Source organism: Mastomys coucha, unplaced genomic scaffold, assembly GCF_008632895.1.
Source record: "Mastomys coucha isolate ucsf_1 unplaced genomic scaffold, UCSF_Mcou_1 pScaffold21, whole genome shotgun sequence".
Classification (NCBI taxonomy): domain Eukaryota; kingdom Metazoa; phylum Chordata; class Mammalia; order Rodentia; family Muridae; genus Mastomys; species Mastomys coucha.
Genome location: NW_022196904.1, coordinates 101,436,693 through 101,455,178, shown reverse-complemented (window position 1 = coordinate 101,455,178; position 18,486 = coordinate 101,436,693). Strand labels below are relative to the sequence as shown.

The window sequence follows — 18,486 nt, the reverse complement described above, 5'->3', positions numbered from 1 at the left end:
TGGCCTCGAACTCAGAAATCTGCCTGCCTCTGCTTCCCAAGTGCTGGGATTAAAGGCGTATGCCACCAATGTCCAGCCAGGTTATCAGATGTTTAACCTCATTGTTGTAATTGCTAATTCACCATCAATCATTTGTCAGAATTTGGTGCGGCCTGTGTTGAAGACACAGTAATTTCGTTTTCCTATCTGCATGATTACAGTAATTTTTCAGCTACATGGGATCCCCACATATAAAATTCCATCAAGATGAGGTCACATCATGCATGAAATACCACTTTCAGATCTGGGTCTCTGATGTTCCCAGATGAGATCATACATGACTTTAGAGTCGTAAGTCTGTAGAAGGTGTTGTTCCATAGGTCAAACTGTCAAGCGTTTACCTCTCTGTAGCTCAGAGCCCACATTTGCCTTGAAGGCCCCAGGCTTCCTGTAGCTATCTCGGGGTAACTTTCAGCACCATAAGGAGGTTTTTCTGTCATCGTATCTCCTGGACAGCTATAGAAACCCTAGATCCGTGCTTCTCAACCTATGGGTTATGACCCCTTTGTGGGTCTAAAGCCTCTTTCACAGGGGTCAAATATCAGATATTTACACCATGATTAATAATAGTAACTAAACCACAGTTAGGAAGTAGCAATGAAAATAATTTTATGGCTGGGTGTCACCACAGCATGAGGAACTGTACTGAAGGGCCGCTGCATTAGGAAGGCGGAGAACCACTGCTCTAGAGTATTTCATTTTGCATTTCCTCCTGTTCTCTATGAATTTCAAAATCAGTTAATATACATGCGTATATATTTGTTATTGTTGTTGTTCTGCTTTCAGATCTCCCATTTCTAAGATGTGGCCACGCTGGGCAGTGGTGGTGCACACCTTTAATCCCAGCACTTGGGAGGCAGAGGCAGGCAGATTTCTGAGTTTGAGGCCAGCCTGGTCTACAGAGTGAGTTCCAGGACAGCCAGGGATACACAGAGAAACCCTGTCTCGAAAAACCAAAAAATAAATAAATAAAGAAAGAAAGAAAGAAAGAGAAGAAGAAAGAAAGAAAAAGAGAGAGAGAGAAAGAAAACAAACAAACAAACAAAACAAAAATCATGCCACAAAGGCAGGTGAGCCTGGGAGAATTTAAACTGGTGCAGTATTATAAAAGTCAGTGTATGGATTTCCCAAAAACCTAAAAATAGAGAAGTGACATATGTTCCAGCTAAACCTGGAATATAATCTCCTGGGGATATAGATCTGAAGGAGTCTGTCAACAGGCCACAGTGATGCTTGCACGTCTGTGCCATAACAGCCCAAGATCAAACCAGCCTAATGTCTACCCATAGATGGGTAGATAGAGAGACACTGATGCCAGTTCTGGAGAGATGCGTGCATGGCTCACTTAAGAGAACTTTGTTATGGCTGCAAGAGACCCAGGTTCAGTTCCCTGCACCCACATGATGGCTCACAACCATTTATAACTCCAGCTCCAGGGGATCCCACACCCTCTCATGGTATCTATCTATCTATCTATCTATCTATCTATCTATCTATCTATCTATCTATCTATCTATCCACACATATATATATGTATATATATATCACACACACATATATACATATATATGTATATATGTAGGCAAACATATGCAATAAATCTAAAAACGAAAATGTGGTACACACACACACACACACAATGGAATTTTATGTAGCCATAAAGAAAATGAAATTGTGACATTTGTAGTAAAATGGATGCAACTGGAGATTATTAGGTTAAATGAAATAAGCCTGACTCCAGAAAGATAAATACCACATGTTTTCCCTTATGTGCAGAACCTTGAATTAAAATTGTTGTGTGTGTGCATGTGCCAGTGTGTATGCATGTGCCAGTGTGTGTGTGTGTGTGTGTTTAGGTTATGAAGCCAGCAGGAGAGGTGAGGAGGAGATTATAAGGGAGATGAGAGATAAGATATTGGAATACATATAAGAAGGCAGGAAGGGGCCTGTCTGGGGGAAGGAAAGAAACCAGCTTGGGGGGTGGGGAGTAGCAACGTGAGGAAAGGGAAGCAGCTGGTAAAAAGATATAATGACATCTATGATATCTATGTAAGGACACTATAATGAAACCCATCACTTTGTATGCTAATTTAAAAATTAATTAAAAAAACAAAACCAAAAAATACCCCCAAACAACCTTCCCCCTTTGTTCCTCTTAATCAGTCCTGTATGTAAATTATTTCTTAGCCCATATTCCCACAGTGGTAAAGTAACGAGGCCAGTCACCGAGCCAAAGTCCACTCAGGGTGTGCAGTGGGTGGGCATGCTCTTTCCCAACCAGTGAGCTGGAAATGCTCCAGGCCACGCTCCTACGGAACTTGACTCTTCTTCCAGATGAGTGTATCTCTGTTTCTACTGAAAGCTTTTAGCCACGCTCTGAGGCTTGGCCTCACCAAACACAAGCACGGCACAGTAGTGCAAACAGACAGAATAGCTGAAATACGGCTGTTTCTGGCGCCAGCTCTGTTCGGGGTGCATCATAAGGGATGGAAATCACAGTGTGAGAAAGATGTAAGGAAGCAGACGCGGCGCTTCAGAAATCTGGCTCCCTTATGCAATAATGAACTTCTTCAGAGGGTACATTTGATTTCACTGCTAAATATAATAGGAGATTGACAGCACTTGCAAAACGGCCCACATCAAGTGTGTTTCTAATATTGAGAAACCATCCGAGAGGAATGATACTTGCGGTCACTGCAAATATGCGTGAAGATAGGCATGCAGTTTCTCTTTCTCTTTCCTTCTTTTTCTCTTTGAGTCTGTGTCATTGTTCCCCCTCCCCCACACTTCCCTCTCTTTCCTTCTTCCTCTCCTTCTCCCTCTCTTTTCTCCCTCCCCCTCTCTGAGGGGAGGCAGGGTCTCAGGTAGCTTGGGTTGGTCTCATACTCACTATGTAGCTGAAGATAACCAGGAACTGCTGATCCTCCTGCCTCTCTTCCTCCTTCATGCTGGGATTACTGTTATTAACCACAATGTTCAGTTTATATAGTACTGGGGAACTGAACCTAGGGCTTTGTATTTGTTAAGCAAATGGTCTATCAACTGAGCCACATTCCAGCCTACAGCTCTCTCTTGATGTTAGTGTCTCTCAGTATCTTTCTTGGGCTGCTATCCAATTCTTTCATCCGTGGAAGGAAATGGGTGACTCCTGCCCCCTAGTCTCAGATACAAACGTCTTCATGGCTTGAGTGGCAGTAAGCCTGGCTGGGATCCTCCTTGAAGGATTTCTAGATAGTATCTTTGGCTTTGCATTCCATATGGTCTCTGCTGCGTGGAAGTGACCCTAAGTGTGTCAACCTTGCTTTTGAACTTATTCTATAATGAAACGCCACAACCACATGAATGGTTCCACGTTCAAAGACATTCTTTGTATACATGAGATTTCTAGACATAGTTTGGATCTATACAGCAACTTCTTTTGAGAAAAATATTTATATTGTGTGCATGTGTGTGTGAACATGTGTGCTGTGCTGTGTGTGTGTATACTTGTGTGCTGTGTGTAAGTAGGAGCCCACAGAGGCAGAGGTCAGGAGAGGCATCAGTTCTTCTGGATCTGAAGTTACAGAAAGCTATGAACCTTCACATGGGTGCTGGGAATTGGACCCACGTTCTCTGCAAGAGTAGCCAGTACTTTTAACCATGGAACCATTCCCCCAGTCTTTAGAACTGCAGGACGAGGAGAATGAGAGTGGAAACCCATTACCAAAGGCTGAAGTCAGTAGAAGGTAAATAGTGTGGTACCGACCCGGGAGCTTCTCTTAGGCAGTAACCCTAGCCCACTGACTTTCTATGCATCCTTGACTTCTTATTTATTTATTTAATGTATATGAGTATCCACTGTAGCTGTACAGATAGTTGTGAGCCTTCATCTGGTTGTTGGGAATAGAATTTTTGGACCTCTGCTTGCTCCAGTCAACCCTACTCATTCTGGAGATCAGACCCGGAATGAGATCAGACACACCAGAAGAGGGCATCAGATCTCATTACGGGTGGTTGTAAGCCACCATGTGGTTGCTGGGATTTGAACTCAGGACTTTCAGAAGAGCAGTCGGTGCTCTTACCTGCTGAGCCATGTAACCAACCCCGCATCCTTGACTTCTTTAACAATCTGTTGGGGCTGGGAGAACGACCAAGATGAGGCTGAGGGTTTTTTTGTTTTGTTTTGTTTTTGTTTTTTGTTTTGTTTTGTTTTGTTTGTTTGTTTGTTTTTGAGACAGGGTTTCTCTGTATAGTCCTGGCTGTCCTAGAACTCACTCTGTAGACCAGGCTGGCCTCGAACTCAGAAATCCCCCTGCCTCCCAAGTGCTGGGATTAAAGGCATGCACCATCACTGCCTGGCCGAGGTTGAGTTTTTAAATATGTATTTTTATTATTTTAAGTGTGTGTGTGTGTGTGTGTCTGTCTGTCTGTCTGTCTGTGTGTTGGGTATGTGCACATAAGTGCAAGTGCCTGTGAGCCAGAGCTGAGTTACAGATGGTTGAGAGCTACCAAGTGTGGGTATAAGAACCAAAGGACAGCTGAGCCGTCTTCCAGTCCATGAGACATTTTATATTGGAGGGCATTATCCTTCCGCTCTCAAGTAAGTTGGAAACATTTTCCTTATTTTTCATTATCTTCTGTTATTTTGACAACTTGATAAATTAAATTTGACTTCAACTATAATAGGGTTTTTTTTTCTTGCCTCAAGTATTTATTTATTCAGTTTCACAGAAGTCAAATTTACCATATTTATTTCTGGATTTTAGATCTTTTAATATTAAAAGTCTTCTTCATTTTAGGGTCATAAAGAAATTTCTCCATGCTTTTTTTCTGCTTCTTTATTATTATTTTGTTCTATATTTCCAGATCCAATTTTCTAGAATCCGTCCTGAGATACAAAGTGAGGTATGGCTGCAACTGTAACTTGTCCTCATTAGTTACATATTCCATATTCATAAGTTTATATTTTTGCATGTGCCTTCTGTGTAGTGTGGGTGCATGCTTCCATGTTTGCCTGTGTGTGTATGCAAGTGTGAGCACACACATGCATATTTATCTGTGTGTGCTTAAGCCCAATCCTGACACTGGGAGTTCTCCTCAATCATTAGCAGGGTGGGGTGCTCACCTTTAATCCCAGCACCTGGGAGGCAGAGGCGATGGGATCTTTGTGAGTTCAAGGCTAGCCTGGTCTACAGATCGAGTTCTAGGACAGCCAGGGCTACACAGAGAAACCAAAATAAATAAATAATTAATGCACAAACAAATAAGTAAATAAAATTAAGAGAGTCTTTCTCACCTGCCCCTAGAGGCATTGCAGGTGTGGCTTCTGTTGTTGCACGTGCATCAGTGGGTAGCAGAGAGGAGAGGTTATGTCTATGCTCAGTGTTCTGACCTATGAACAGCTGAATGATTAGTAACTAATATTTGCTGAAAAAAAGCAAACCTGGAGAGATGGCTCAGGGGTTAAGAGCACTGACTGCTCTTTCAAAGGTTCTGAGTTCAAATCCCAGAAACCACATGGTGGCTCACAATCATCTGTAATGAGATCTGACCCCCTCTTCTGGTGTGTCTGAAGACAGCTAAAGTGTACTTACATATAATAATAAATAAATCCTTGGTCCAGAGTAGGCAAGGGCCAGAGCGAGCAGAGATCATGAATTCAATTCCCAGCAACCACATGATGACTCACAACCATCTGTACAGCTACAGTGTACTCATATACAATAAATAAATAAATAAATCATTTTTAAAAAAAGCAAGCCTGAGATGACCACCAGTCCAGTGCTGGACAGGCCCCTAACAGTTTCCCAGCATGGGGAACAAGCTGGAGACCGGAGAATAGAGGAACCCTGCCTGGGATTATAGGCTTAGATTTTTCAAAACTTACTTTAATAAGGTTTCTCAAATGCTTCGACCCCACTTCTAGCCCATAGTCCAAAGGTAGGGAAGAAAAGATGGGTAATAGACCATGGGGATGTAGACCTGTTTAGAAGTAGGTTTTGGGGGTGATTCCAATCTCCATTGTTAGGATAGCAGTCCAGCTCAGTAGTGTCAGATGCAGTAGCAGAAGCCAGAGGCCTTGTATTAACCACCGAGTCATTGCAATGAACATTTGCAAGCAAGCAAGTATGAACAAAGGGTATATATACTGTGGGACACACTGTGACATACTACAGCTTCCACAATGAGTTTGTTTTTCTCTGTGGGGGTAGAGGTTGCAAGAGTGGAGGACAGATACAAGGGGAAGGGGAGGCAAGTGGGATTGGGGTACGTGATGTGAAATTCACAAAAAAACCAACAAGAGAGAGAGAGAGGAAGAGAGGGAGAGAGAGAGGGAGATGGAGAGGGAAAGAGAGAGGGGGAGAGAGAGAGAGAGAGGGAGAGAGGGAGAGAGAGAGGGAGATGGAGAGGGAAAGAGAGAGGGAGAGAGAGAGAGAGAAGGAGAGAGAGGGAGAGAGGGAGAGGGAAAGAGAGAGAGAGGGAGAGAGGGAGAGGGAGAGGGAAAGAGAGAGGAAGAGAGAGGGAAAGAGAGGGAGAGAGAGAGAGAGAGGGAGAGAGAGAGAGAGAAAGGGAGAGAGAGAAACCCAAAAGAGAGGGAGAGGGAGAGGGAGAGGGAGAGGGAGAGGGAGAGAGAGAGAGAGAGAGACAGACAGACAGACAGACAGACAGACAGACAGACAGACAGACAGACAGAGAGACTGACTTCCTCAATTACTCAATTGCTGTACACTTTGTTCACCAAGGTAAGGTCTTTCAATTGAACCCATGAATATAGTAAGCTCACGAATATGACTAGTCTGGCTAGCCAGCTTACTCCGAGGATTCTGTTTCTGCTTTGCATGCACTGGGATTGCTGGGGGGCCTCCATGCCTGCTGTTTATGAGGGTGCCAGGGATCAGAACTTGGATCTGTACAAGTGCTTTACCTGCTGAGCTACCTTCCCCAGCCCTATCTGTTAAAATGCACTACCCTCAGCTCTACACTAATGGCTCTTGTACAGTCATTCTTGGATGGTCACTGAGGGGCTCAATCTATCTAATGTGATCTACCTAGTCCAGGGCCAGGGAGGACAGCTTCAAAGAAGGTCTTCTGGACACGATGTGGCAGTTGAACTCACGAACTCATAGCACCTGTGCTGCCTGCACAGGATGGAGCCAGTCAGCATCCCAGCATGCAATGAGGCCAGCCTCTGCCTCGGGACATGAAACAAGTGTCTAGTTAGCAGCACCACATCATACTGTTGGTTGGTGCCCAGGCACAGCACTGAGGTCTAATCTTCTCAGCTGTAAGAAGTCATAAACTGCACCTTACAGAAAAACTCACTAGGCAGTCAGCTGTTCTAGTTTCTAGTTTGCTTTCTATTGCTGTGATAAACACTGTAAACAAAAACAACTTGGGGAAGAAAGAGTGTTCATTAGCTTACGGATTATAGTCATCAATGAGGGAAGCCAAGGCAGGAACTAAAGGTAGAATCATGATGCAGAAACTTGACAGAAACCATGGAGAAACTGCTTTCTGCATTACTCCCCGGATCATACTCAGTTACCTTTCTTATATAACCCAGGCTCACCTGCCTAGGGATGGTACCGTGCCCAGTGGAATGGGCCCTTTTACATTAATTAATAATCAATTAATGTTCCACGGACATGCCCATGGCCAGTCTCATGGAGGCAATTCTTCAACTGTGTGAAGCTGACAGCCATGATTAGCCATTGGCATAGTCTTTGTTCGGATGTGAGTTACAGTGCTGCTGGCCTCAGCTTAATGTCAGTCAACTAACAATATATGGTAACTAAAGTGTCTTTCAGCTGAAACTGACATCAGAAAGCTTTGCATTGGCCTAGCAGCAGCACACTGTACTCAAGAGTTCTGTATTTGCAAACCATCACTGTTATAACTCCCTACCCCACTCCCTATTCAGCCCGGTAGGGCATGTTTGGGAGACTGTAGGAGTAACTGGGGCTGGAGAGAGATGGTTCAGGAATAAAGAACACTTAATGCTCTTGCAGAGGTTATAATTTTGGTTCCCAGCACCCACGAGGCAGCATATAACTGTTTATACCTCCAGTTCCATGGGATTTGACGCTATCCTCTGACCTCCTCAGGCACTGCACCCACATGCTCCACATACATACATACATACATACATACATACATACATACAAACACATGCAGGCAAACATACACATACATAAAACCAAGTACACCTTTATAAAAAAGGAAAAGTAGTAATTATAGCAGTTACATTATCACAAAAGCGATTTGCAATGTTGTCATACACAAAAAGAGAAAGAAAGAAAGAAAGAAAGAAAGAAAGAAAGAAAGAAAGAAAGAAAGGCTTTTTGAATGTTCCTTGAAATAGATTTGCCTGAGAGGATAGACAATGTTCATGGACATGAAGATTCAACAGTTTAGATAATAGATAACTGAAGTTTTTCCTTAAAGATAGCTATAAGCTGTCCTGATATAGTCATTTGTGTAGCTCCTCTTTTCCATTTGATTGGGCTGTCTTTTTATCACTAAAGGTTCTGTCTAATTCTGTACAACACATAAGACAGGGAATTCCTGCAGCAAGATTTCAATGCTTTACTCCTGAGGTTTTATCAGAAACGTCACCTGCTAAACTTGGCTGGTGGTGCGGCTCAATGGGTAGAGAGCACTTGCTTAGCATGTTTGAGGCCCCAGGTTGACTTCTGGCACTGTGTGAATCAGTGTGGGGCTGCTCACCTGTAATCTCGGCTTTCAGGAAGTCAAAGCAAGAGGACCAGAGGTTCAAGATGATTCTCAGCTACACAGCTAGTCTAGGGTCTTTTAAATTTGTATTTATTTATTTATTTATCATTTTTATTTGTTTTGTTTTGTTTTTGAGACAGAGTCTTTCTACATAGCCCTGGCTGTCCTGGAACTCACTCTGTAGGCCAGGCTGGCTTTACACTTACAGAGATCCACCTGCCTCTGCCTCCCCAGTGCTGAGATTTAAAGGTATGCAACACCATGCTCAGAATGGCCTTTAAAAGAAATCTCCTAAGTTTAATTCCATCTACATTTAAGTTTTCTTCCATATTTTTGTTTTTTTCAGCTATATAAACCTCAGAATCACATTGCCTAGCTCTGGAAAGCATACATGTATATTTTATATATACATATATGATATACATATACAGGTATATTTACATATTAAACCAAGGAAAAATCCCTATTTGTTATTGACTCTTCTCACCAGTGAATATGGTCTGTCTTTTCTCTTAGGCACATCTTCCGTATTCTGCAGAAGTCAGAAATTTTCTTCAAATTTGCCTTGAAAATTCTTTTACTTTTAGATTTTTTTTTAAAAAAAATATTTTTAAAATGATTTGTGTATGGGTGTGCCTGTGCTGCCCATGAGTGCAGGTGCTCACAGAGATCAGAGGAGGGCAGATCCCTTGGCGCTGGAGTTCCAGGCAGTTTCCGTCTGCCTGACATGGGTGCTGGGAACTGAACTCGGGTTCTGGATCGTCTCTAACAGCAGCAAATGCTCCTAACGATGGAGCCATCTCTCTAGTCTGGAAACCCTTTATTGATACAGCAATTCCTTCAGTGATCATTATTTCTATGAGATAATCAGCTCGTAGGAGTCTGCAGGACTGTGTGGGGAACAGGTGGGGGAGGGGAGCGGCATGTTCTGAACCTGGTTTAAGTTAAGCATTTTCACAGGAACAAGCTGGTTTTTATGTGGAGTAGATAAAATTGAATGAGGAGATTAGTGAGAATGCAGGAAAGGCTAAAGGGCTCAGTTGTTTCACTTGTTCATCTCTTCCAGCGGTTCCATTTCAGAAAGTGTGAAGTAATTCTGCAATCATTAATTCCTCTCACCCTTTGACATCCTTGTAAGATGGTAGATCATCATCACCCCCATGTTACAAATGAGGAAACTGAGGCAGACAATGGCTTGGGGTTGTACAACTGGTTTGTTGTGGGGCTGGTGGAGGGCACTGTGTACACATACTCCCCATATAAGACACAGATGTATACATAGAAATCAAAAATAAAATTAATCTTAAATAGAAATCAATCAAAATGGTTAACAAAGACAAGATTTTAAAAACAAAAAGACCCCCCTAAAACAAAAAACAAAAATGAAACAAAACAAACAAACAAAAAACCCAAAGCTCCTGACCGTGTGGTTCTTCCCTTTGGAGAACTAAAGAGAGAGGTCACCATCCAGCCGAGCCTTCTTTTATTGAGCTTCTATTATATTCCCAGCTGGAGGAAACACTGGGACAGTGTAAGCTCCTAGTCAGGCCTGGATTTGAGCAAGGACAGAGACGGGGCTGGTGCTCTGGGTCAAAGACACTCCACACATTTTTCCAGGGCCTTAGGTCATTTGCAGTGAGCCCCATAACTCCCACACATTTGCTTCTTAATGTCCCAAGGCTCTCCCTGCTGCAAGGTTCCCATAGGAATGTGGCCGCCTGCCAGGCGACCTCATGTGCATACCATTCTTCTGGGAGGCAGAGGAGGCCAAGAGGAGGCCAAGAGGAGGCCAAGTTGGCGGGCTGCTTAACTGTTTGGGCCCTAGCTCTGTGTAATATTTTCCTGACAACTGAAGGTAAAACAGAGGAGAGATATTTATGTATTCATAGAACCATCTGGAAAACAACTGTTTTTAAGGGTAACCCAATGGAAACCACATTCCCTGGTTTGTTATGAAACTGTCCTCCACCCGAAAGGCATTTTTAAGTCATGAGGCTTTGAGAGGTGTGACTAAAGCAGTGTGACTATTTTTTTTTTTTAAGTGAACACACCAAAATATAGCCATCTAAATGACTGCTGTCATCCAACAATCCAACCAACCACTGGGTTGTTGGCTCACTCCAAGATACTGGAGCATCTGTCCCATCCCTGTAGGAAATTTGCTTTGCATTCATTGGATCATTTTCTGTTTATCGTTTGTGCAACATGTATGAGGCATTTCCTGTGTACTGAGCACTCTCCTGAACTCTGCAGACAGAAGGCTGAGGAATGGGTTGTCCCATGAGGGTTTGTATCCTTCATCCAGCATCATTCCACACCTCCTGTGAGCCGAGCACTCTGACAGAACCTGGGAACAGAATTGTTATGACTGTGGGTCTGGAAGGCACCTGTTGGAGAACCCAGGTTCTTGTGTCCCACAGTGCTTTAGTTTCTGTCTGGTCTGTGACAGAACACTCTAACCAAAACAAATTTAGAAAAGAAACAGGTTACAATTTGGCTTACACGTCCAGGTCCATCATTGAGGGACGTGGGGCAGAAGCTCAGGGCATGCTGTTTGTTAGCGGCTCACAGGTAGGTCTATGCTCAGCTATAGACCAGCCCAAGGAACGGTGCTGCCCACAGTGGGCTGGGCCTGTCCACATCAATTAACAATTAAGTTAGTCTCCGCAGGCCAACCTGATCTAGGCAATCCCTCCATTGAGACTTCCTTCTCAGGTGACTCTAGGCTGTGTCAAGTTGATAGTCAAAGATGACTAGGAGACATGGCAAACTGTGTAACTATGAGAACATCATTAGAAATAGAAATAGGGCAGTTTATCAAGAAAGGGAAAATACTCTCAAGAATGGTTGTGGTCTAGCGAGCTGCAAGAAAAGCTTCCAACGCACTAGGCCACAAGTTGCACACATTGACCTAGGGCCCTGTGCCTCACACTTGTATAGCATGCTCCATTTGTTGTGTGAAGCCCAAGTGGAAAAGGGTTACAGACTTTCTCTGCCACCAGCTACTTTCACAGTCCCCAGGCTGCTCTCTTGTCCCTACCCTCTTGTCACACAATGGAGAACCAGTTTTACTGAGGGTTCTGGGAAATTAACCTGACCTGGGTGTGATCCCAGTGTGATGGGGGCTGGATTGTATCAGGTAACTTTCCTAGACACTTCTGAGTTACAGGATTGCTTTGAGGGAAATAAAGTCAGGTAATATATACATGAGTAGCCTTAACCTAGGGGTTAACAGAGGGACCTGCTCTGCGAGGATGCTGTGATTGTCTCAACTGTGCAGACAGTGCCACCATCTCTCTTTGCTGGACCAAATTCTGAATGCACTTTCTGAAAAACCCATGATTTTATAGTGCATGTAAATGATGTCCAGTACTGGATTGAAAGTGCTAAAATATCATATGATGAAAATAATCATCCTCTTTCATCTTTTCCTTCTGCTGCTAGTTCTCTCCTCAGAGACAAGCAATAAAGCCAGGATCTAGATTTCTTCAAGACTGGTCCGTACCAACACTGGCTACTTATTGTATTTCTTTTGTGTGATTTGTGGTGGGTATAACTGATAACATTGTGTATAATTTAGTTATACGATGTAGTGATTTGATATAGGTATATACTGTAAAGTGGTTACCACAATGAAGCCAATTACTATGTTATCATTTCATAGCATTACTATTATTTGTGTGTTGTGTGATGAAAATACATGTACATTTTTAAAAAAATGATTTATTACTTTATTATTTATTTATTGTTTTTGTTTGGTTGTTTTTTGTTTGTTTGTTTGTTTTTTTGGGGGGACAAAGTTTCTCTGTGTGGCCCTGATTGTCCTGGAACTCTTTACTTTGTAGAGCAGGTTGGCCTTGAACTCAGAGATTCCCCCTTGTCTCTGTCTGCTTTTCTAATGCTGGGATTTAAAGGTGTGTGACACCAGGCCTGATGATTATTTTATTTTTTGGTCACATGTCTGTGTGTGCATGTTAGTGTATGTGCTTGCAGAGGCCAGAAAAGGGTGTCAGACTCTCTAGAGCTAGTTGTGAGCCCCTTGATGTGGGTGCTGGGAACAGAACCTGGGTCTTCTGTAGGAGCAGTAAGTGCTCTAAACAGTGGAGCCATCTCTCTGGCTCCCACTTATGATTTCTTTCTAGGCCTTTCAAATATGCAGTACAGCATCACTAACTATATGTATCAAGGTGAACATCAGACACCAACAACATACTTCTTTACAAGTGAAAAGACATGTCCTTTGATCAACATCGTCATTTCCGTGAGTGCCTGGCAAACCAAGGAGATGCAATGGGCTCTTTAAACCAGCACTGGTCACATCTCTGGAATGATAACCACTTGTACGCAGGAGATGTGGATCTAATTGGAAGAATTCTGGGTGTTTTCTCTAAACGTTCCACTACTTCATTCCAGGACTGCTCAATCACCTTCAAATACTACCTGTTTCAACAGTGCAAAGGCTTATCATATAATAATATAAAAATGATGACATTTGAGGGCTGGGAGGTGGCTTGGTCAGTATAACCAGAATCCAACCCTCAGAATCCATGTTTAAAGAAGAACCCATGTTTAAAGCCAGCTGCAGGGGCTGGCTTAGTAGGTAAAGGTCCTTGCTGCCATACCTGACATCCTGGGTTCTATCCATGGGAGAAGGAGAGAACCAACTCCTGCAAGTTGTCCTCTGACCTCCATTAAAGCTCAGGGGCATTCATGTGCCTCTCTCAACCCTACACTTACACACACACACACACACACACACACACACACACACACACACAAACAGGTAAATGTATCAATAGGTGGATAAATAAATAAATGAAATGTTTATAAAGTCAGGCTCCGTAGCATGCACAACAGTTTGGGGAGGTAGAGAGGGGGGATCCTTGGGGCTCCATGTCTATTTAGTTTAGTCTAATTGTTGAGTTCCAGGCAAGGTGGGAAATCCTGTGTCAAGGAAAAGGTAAACAGCATTTGAGGACTAACATCTGAGGCTGTTCTCAGATACAAACAGATACCCACATACGTGTGTGCCTGTACACATTCAAGAGTGTGAGCACACACGAAGGCACAAATGGCAGCATTTTAAGCCAGGCATGGCTGTCTTGAAACCTCTCCAGGACATATAATTAATAGGCACATTTTTCTGTGGCTGGCATGAAGCATCAGGGATGCAGAGAAGATTCCAGACAGCCGCTCTAGAAGCAGCTGCTAAGATCTGCACTCTAATTTGCTGCCACAGCTTGACACAGTGAGATGCATTAAAATGTACCACATTGGTTAACATGGGTTCAAGTAGACAAAGACTGCCAATTTGGAAGGAGGGTAAATGGCCTTTGGTGGCTCTCTTCCTGATGCCCAGACAGCATGCGGTGGGAAATTACAGTGTGCTTATATGGGCAGTTCTGGCACAATCCAAGCACAAATGAGACCCGAGGATTAGCTTTCCTGGATGAATAATTATTCCTGAATCATGAGACAGGCACCCGTGGAAGGAAGAGTGCTTGTCTTTCTAAGAAGTCTCCAAACACTGTCAGAGATTCATAGCCTCACATGAGTTCTGTGCAAATGAGAACCGGCCCTTAACATTGTCCTGAGCCAAAGAAAATTCTTGGTTGGGATTGAAAAAAAAAATGTTAGATAAATAATTTCTTCTTGCCTCTCAGAAGGCCACAGCAATCGCTGCAATCCAGAGCTGGCCTCTAAGTGAGTCTGGCGGGTTTTGCTTGGACCAGCTGCTATGATGAACTCACAGTAATTCCAGGTTTTCCTCTACTCCAGACAGAGCCAAGAGCTATGTAAGCATCTGGCTTACTTCATAGCTCTCTTCAGTACCTGCTGACTACTGACTGTTCAGTTTTCTAACTTCTTCTTTCTTCACTAAACTGGGATCATAGGGGAAACTCCTTCTGGGCAGCTGAGGAAGCTGGCAAAGGTGTATTTCAAGTTAATTAAGAAGCTGTGAACTTGGGAGGCAGAGGCAGGCCGATTTCTGAGTTCGAGGCCAGCCTGGTCTACAGAGTGAGTTCCAGGACAGCCAGGGATACACAGAGAAACCCTGTTTCAAAAACAACAACAAAAAAACCCCCAAAAACAAAACAACAACAACAAAAGAAGCTGTGCTAAACACCAAGGGTGTCTGTTTAGGTGGGCTGTGTGATGTGACCAGTACATCAAGGCTGAGCTAGACCTTTTCACTCACTTTACCACAGATCTTCTGTATGTCACCACTATCACTAAGAGGTGGGGAATATTAATGAGGGAAAACTGAGCTCGGAAAGACACTCTTCCTTAGGATGAACCGCTGGTAAAGCAAAGTCTCAGAATTTGAACTTGACTGTAGTCTGAAGAATTGGCCCTCTGCTTGTCTGCACTATGTTATAAGATGGCCATAAGCAATGAAAACCTCCAGTTAGAGCTCACGAAGAAAGCCCAGGCTGAGAACATGAAGCTGAGTAAAGGGGAGGACACAGGCTAGGGATGTAGCTGCTGCTAGAATGCTTGCCCACCATGCACAAGGCTCTGGATTGGGCTTTCAGTACTATATAACCGTGCATGTCTGTGACCTTCGTACAAGGAGGCTAGGGTACCAGAAGTTTAAGAGGACCCTTGGCTACAAAGTGAGTGGATTCCAGGTAGCCTGGACTGCATGAGACTGACAAGTGGGAGAATGGGGAGCTAGGCAGACAGGATATGTGGAAATGTGTGGAAACACCGCAGAAGCTGGGTTTGTGTTGATCCTGGGCCCAACTTCTGAAGATCTTAGGAATCCCAGAGCCCAGTGGGAGATAGTTGGACAGATTTTCTGGAACTTTGAGCAAATCTTTTTTCCTAAGGCAAACATTCAATATGAATAAACTCAAGTGCTTTTTCCTTAAGGCAAACATTCAATATGAATAAACTCATGTGCTCCAGGGGTCTCAGGATCCTAGACATGCCCCAGGACACTGAGATCTGTGTTGTAAAGACTTTAAAATGAGTTTCCTGTGAAGGATGGGTGACTCATTGCCTTGGCCTCACCTCTTGATGGGCTGACAAGAAGGTATGAGAAGATATGCATTAAAGGTAGAAAGGATTTTCAGCCCAGAGTCGTAAATGGCCTCTGACTAGAGTTATGCCCCAGCACCCCAACAGACCTGGAAGGTCAAGGACAACCTGGCTGACAATGTCTTCCATTTTTGCCTGTGGTCTTTTAGTCTCTTCTGCTGATCCTGAAGCAGCTCCACAGGCCTGGATGTTCCAGAAGTCACTTCCTGAGGCACCGAGGCGATGCTCAGAGCAGTAGTAAGGCAGGATCCCGGAAATGACTCATCGGAGATCCCAGCATGAGGAAAATTAATTCCCAAACCATCAAGGGAGAACTAGAATGATGGCTTACTTGGTTAAAGTGCTTGTCAGACAAGTATGGGACCTGGATATCCCAGAACCACGTGGGAAAAAAAATCAGATATGGTGGCATGTGCTCATAATCTCAGTGCTAATGTGACACAGATGGGAGCTTGCCAGCCAGCCTAGCCTAATGAGTGAGCCCCAGGACAAGGGCCTCTGTCTCAAAAATAAAGTAGACAACACCTAAAGAATGACATGGAGGATTGACTTCTGGCCTCCAGGGGCACATGCATGTGCACACATGGGTGTACATACATGTGCACATACATGAAGTCAAGAGAGAAGAATGATCCCACCCCTTTTATTGACTGGGAGTAAGGTTCTAATAAAGATACAGGAGACACATTCATCTTTGAATTATTTGTTGGGAATTTAACATGAAGCCAAGGGCCAGTAGAAGATGAGCCATTTACCAGCTTTGTGTCTCTTGGTAGGAGAAGGGCAGTCTCCCCTGGATGGAATGAAACAGACAAAGAAATGGACAAAAGCTATCTCTGGATAATAACTTCTGAGACCTATATAGCCGTGTACTGAGACTTCACGATGAGTCTTTTATTGTAATGTGGAACATTTGATGACTCGAGATACACAGAGCACATGACTCACACAAAGGTGGTGGGCCTCAAATTGAGAGACCCAATACGCTGTTCTTGTCTGGACACTAATAAATTTTGGGCAAATAACCCCTCCCTGAGACTCACTTTCCTGTCTGCCAAGCATAAAAATGCTCTTGACCCTTGACAGAGCTGCGTACATTTTGAAAGTGCAAAATACATTATGTGTGCTGAGTAAATGAGAAAGAAGAAGAGAAATATAGAATTAAATAGATAATATAAAAATAGTAATACCCAGGGTTGGCAAGACAGCTCAGCAGGTGAGGGTGCTTGCCACCAAAGCTGACAATTTGAGTTCAATTCCCAGAACCCATAAGGTAAACGGAAAGAACTCATTTCAGGAAATTGTCCTCTGACTATTTCACAAGCACCATGGTATGTATGCACTCATTAATAATCAAATAGATGTAAATTTAAAAAATACTAACTGGGGCTGGAGAGATGGCTCAGAGGTTAGGAGCACAGGTTCTTGCAGAGGACCCAGGTGCCATTCCCCACACCTACCTCACAGCTCACAACCTTCTGTAACTTCAGTTCCTGGTGATCTAATGCCTTCTTCTGACCTCGGAGAGCATCAGGCACATGTGTGCTGTGTACTTATACCTGAGCAAAACATTTATGTATCTAACATAAAATAAATGAATCTAGGGCTGGGCATGGTAGCACATGCCTTTAATAATGCCAGCACTTGGGAGGCAGAGGCAGGGAGATCTCTGTGAGTTCAAGGCCAGCCTGGTCTACAAAGCAAGTCCAGGACAGTCAGGGCTCTGTTACACAAATAAGCTCTGTCTGGAAAAGACAAACAAACAAATAAACAAAATCTAATAAAAAACCCAAAAACTAGTTAAAAAAAATAGTAATAATCAGAGATGGTAAGTACAAGATGGACAGATACATTCTTTTACAATTAAGTCCCATTATATAATCCAAATTGTCCTTGAACTCTATTCTCCTGCCTCAGCATCTGAACAGCTGGAATAACAGGTGCACCCCACATACCCCATGTAAGCTCAAGATATGAACAGTATCTTGCTCATCTTTGTACACTAATGCTTTATAATATAAATATTAGTCATTATATATTATATCTGCACACACACATATATGCACATAGTAGCAACCCCTAAACATGTGAGCCTGGCTGGCTGGTGTAGCACTATGTATGTGCATGATTGTTTTCTATATTTTGGCAGCTATAGAAGTAAATGAGATTTTGCCTAGAGAAGCATTTCAAAATCCTATGAAACTAGACAAGGGACAGAGAAGAAAGGATATTTCTTGTCTTGCTAGAGGGGACACACAATGTAAGGGCATGTTTGAAATGTCGTTTGGGGAAAGCAGTGGCCTTCTTTAGGAGTGAGCTCATGCCCACTCTGTTCTGCTAAGGAGCACAACTCTTTTCTGTGTGGCTCTGAAAGGCAGTGCATCAGAGGGGAAAGACCACAGAATCCCTTGGATGGTGACCTATTGACATCAGCTATTAATAGCCATTAAGTCCTTGGATGGAGTCCAAGCTCCTCTCACACCAGAGATAGCCTTGTATTCAGAATATGCCTGATAGAGCTGCCGAGCCCTGAGATCTCTTGGAGTTTCCCAGTTACGAATGTATTTTTCCCTTCCCTTCCCTTCGCTTTTCCCTTCCCTTCCCTTCGCTTTTCCCTTCCCTTCCCTTCCCTTCCCTTCCCTTCCCTTTTCCCTTCCCTTCCCTTCCCTTTTCCCTTCCCTTCCCTTCCCT

The 18,486-nt window shown here is 43.4% G+C and overlaps 1 non-coding gene across 1 annotated transcript; it reads left to right on the top strand.

Moving 5' to 3' along the window:
* The first annotated feature begins 5,313 nt into the window (after positions 1 to 5,313).
* On the top strand, positions 5,314 to 5,443 carry LOC116104358. The gene has a single exon (XR_004123863.1). It is a non-coding gene; the product is annotated as a small nucleolar RNA SNORA17 (small nucleolar RNA).
* The last annotated feature ends 13,043 nt before the right edge of the window (positions 5,444 to 18,486 follow it).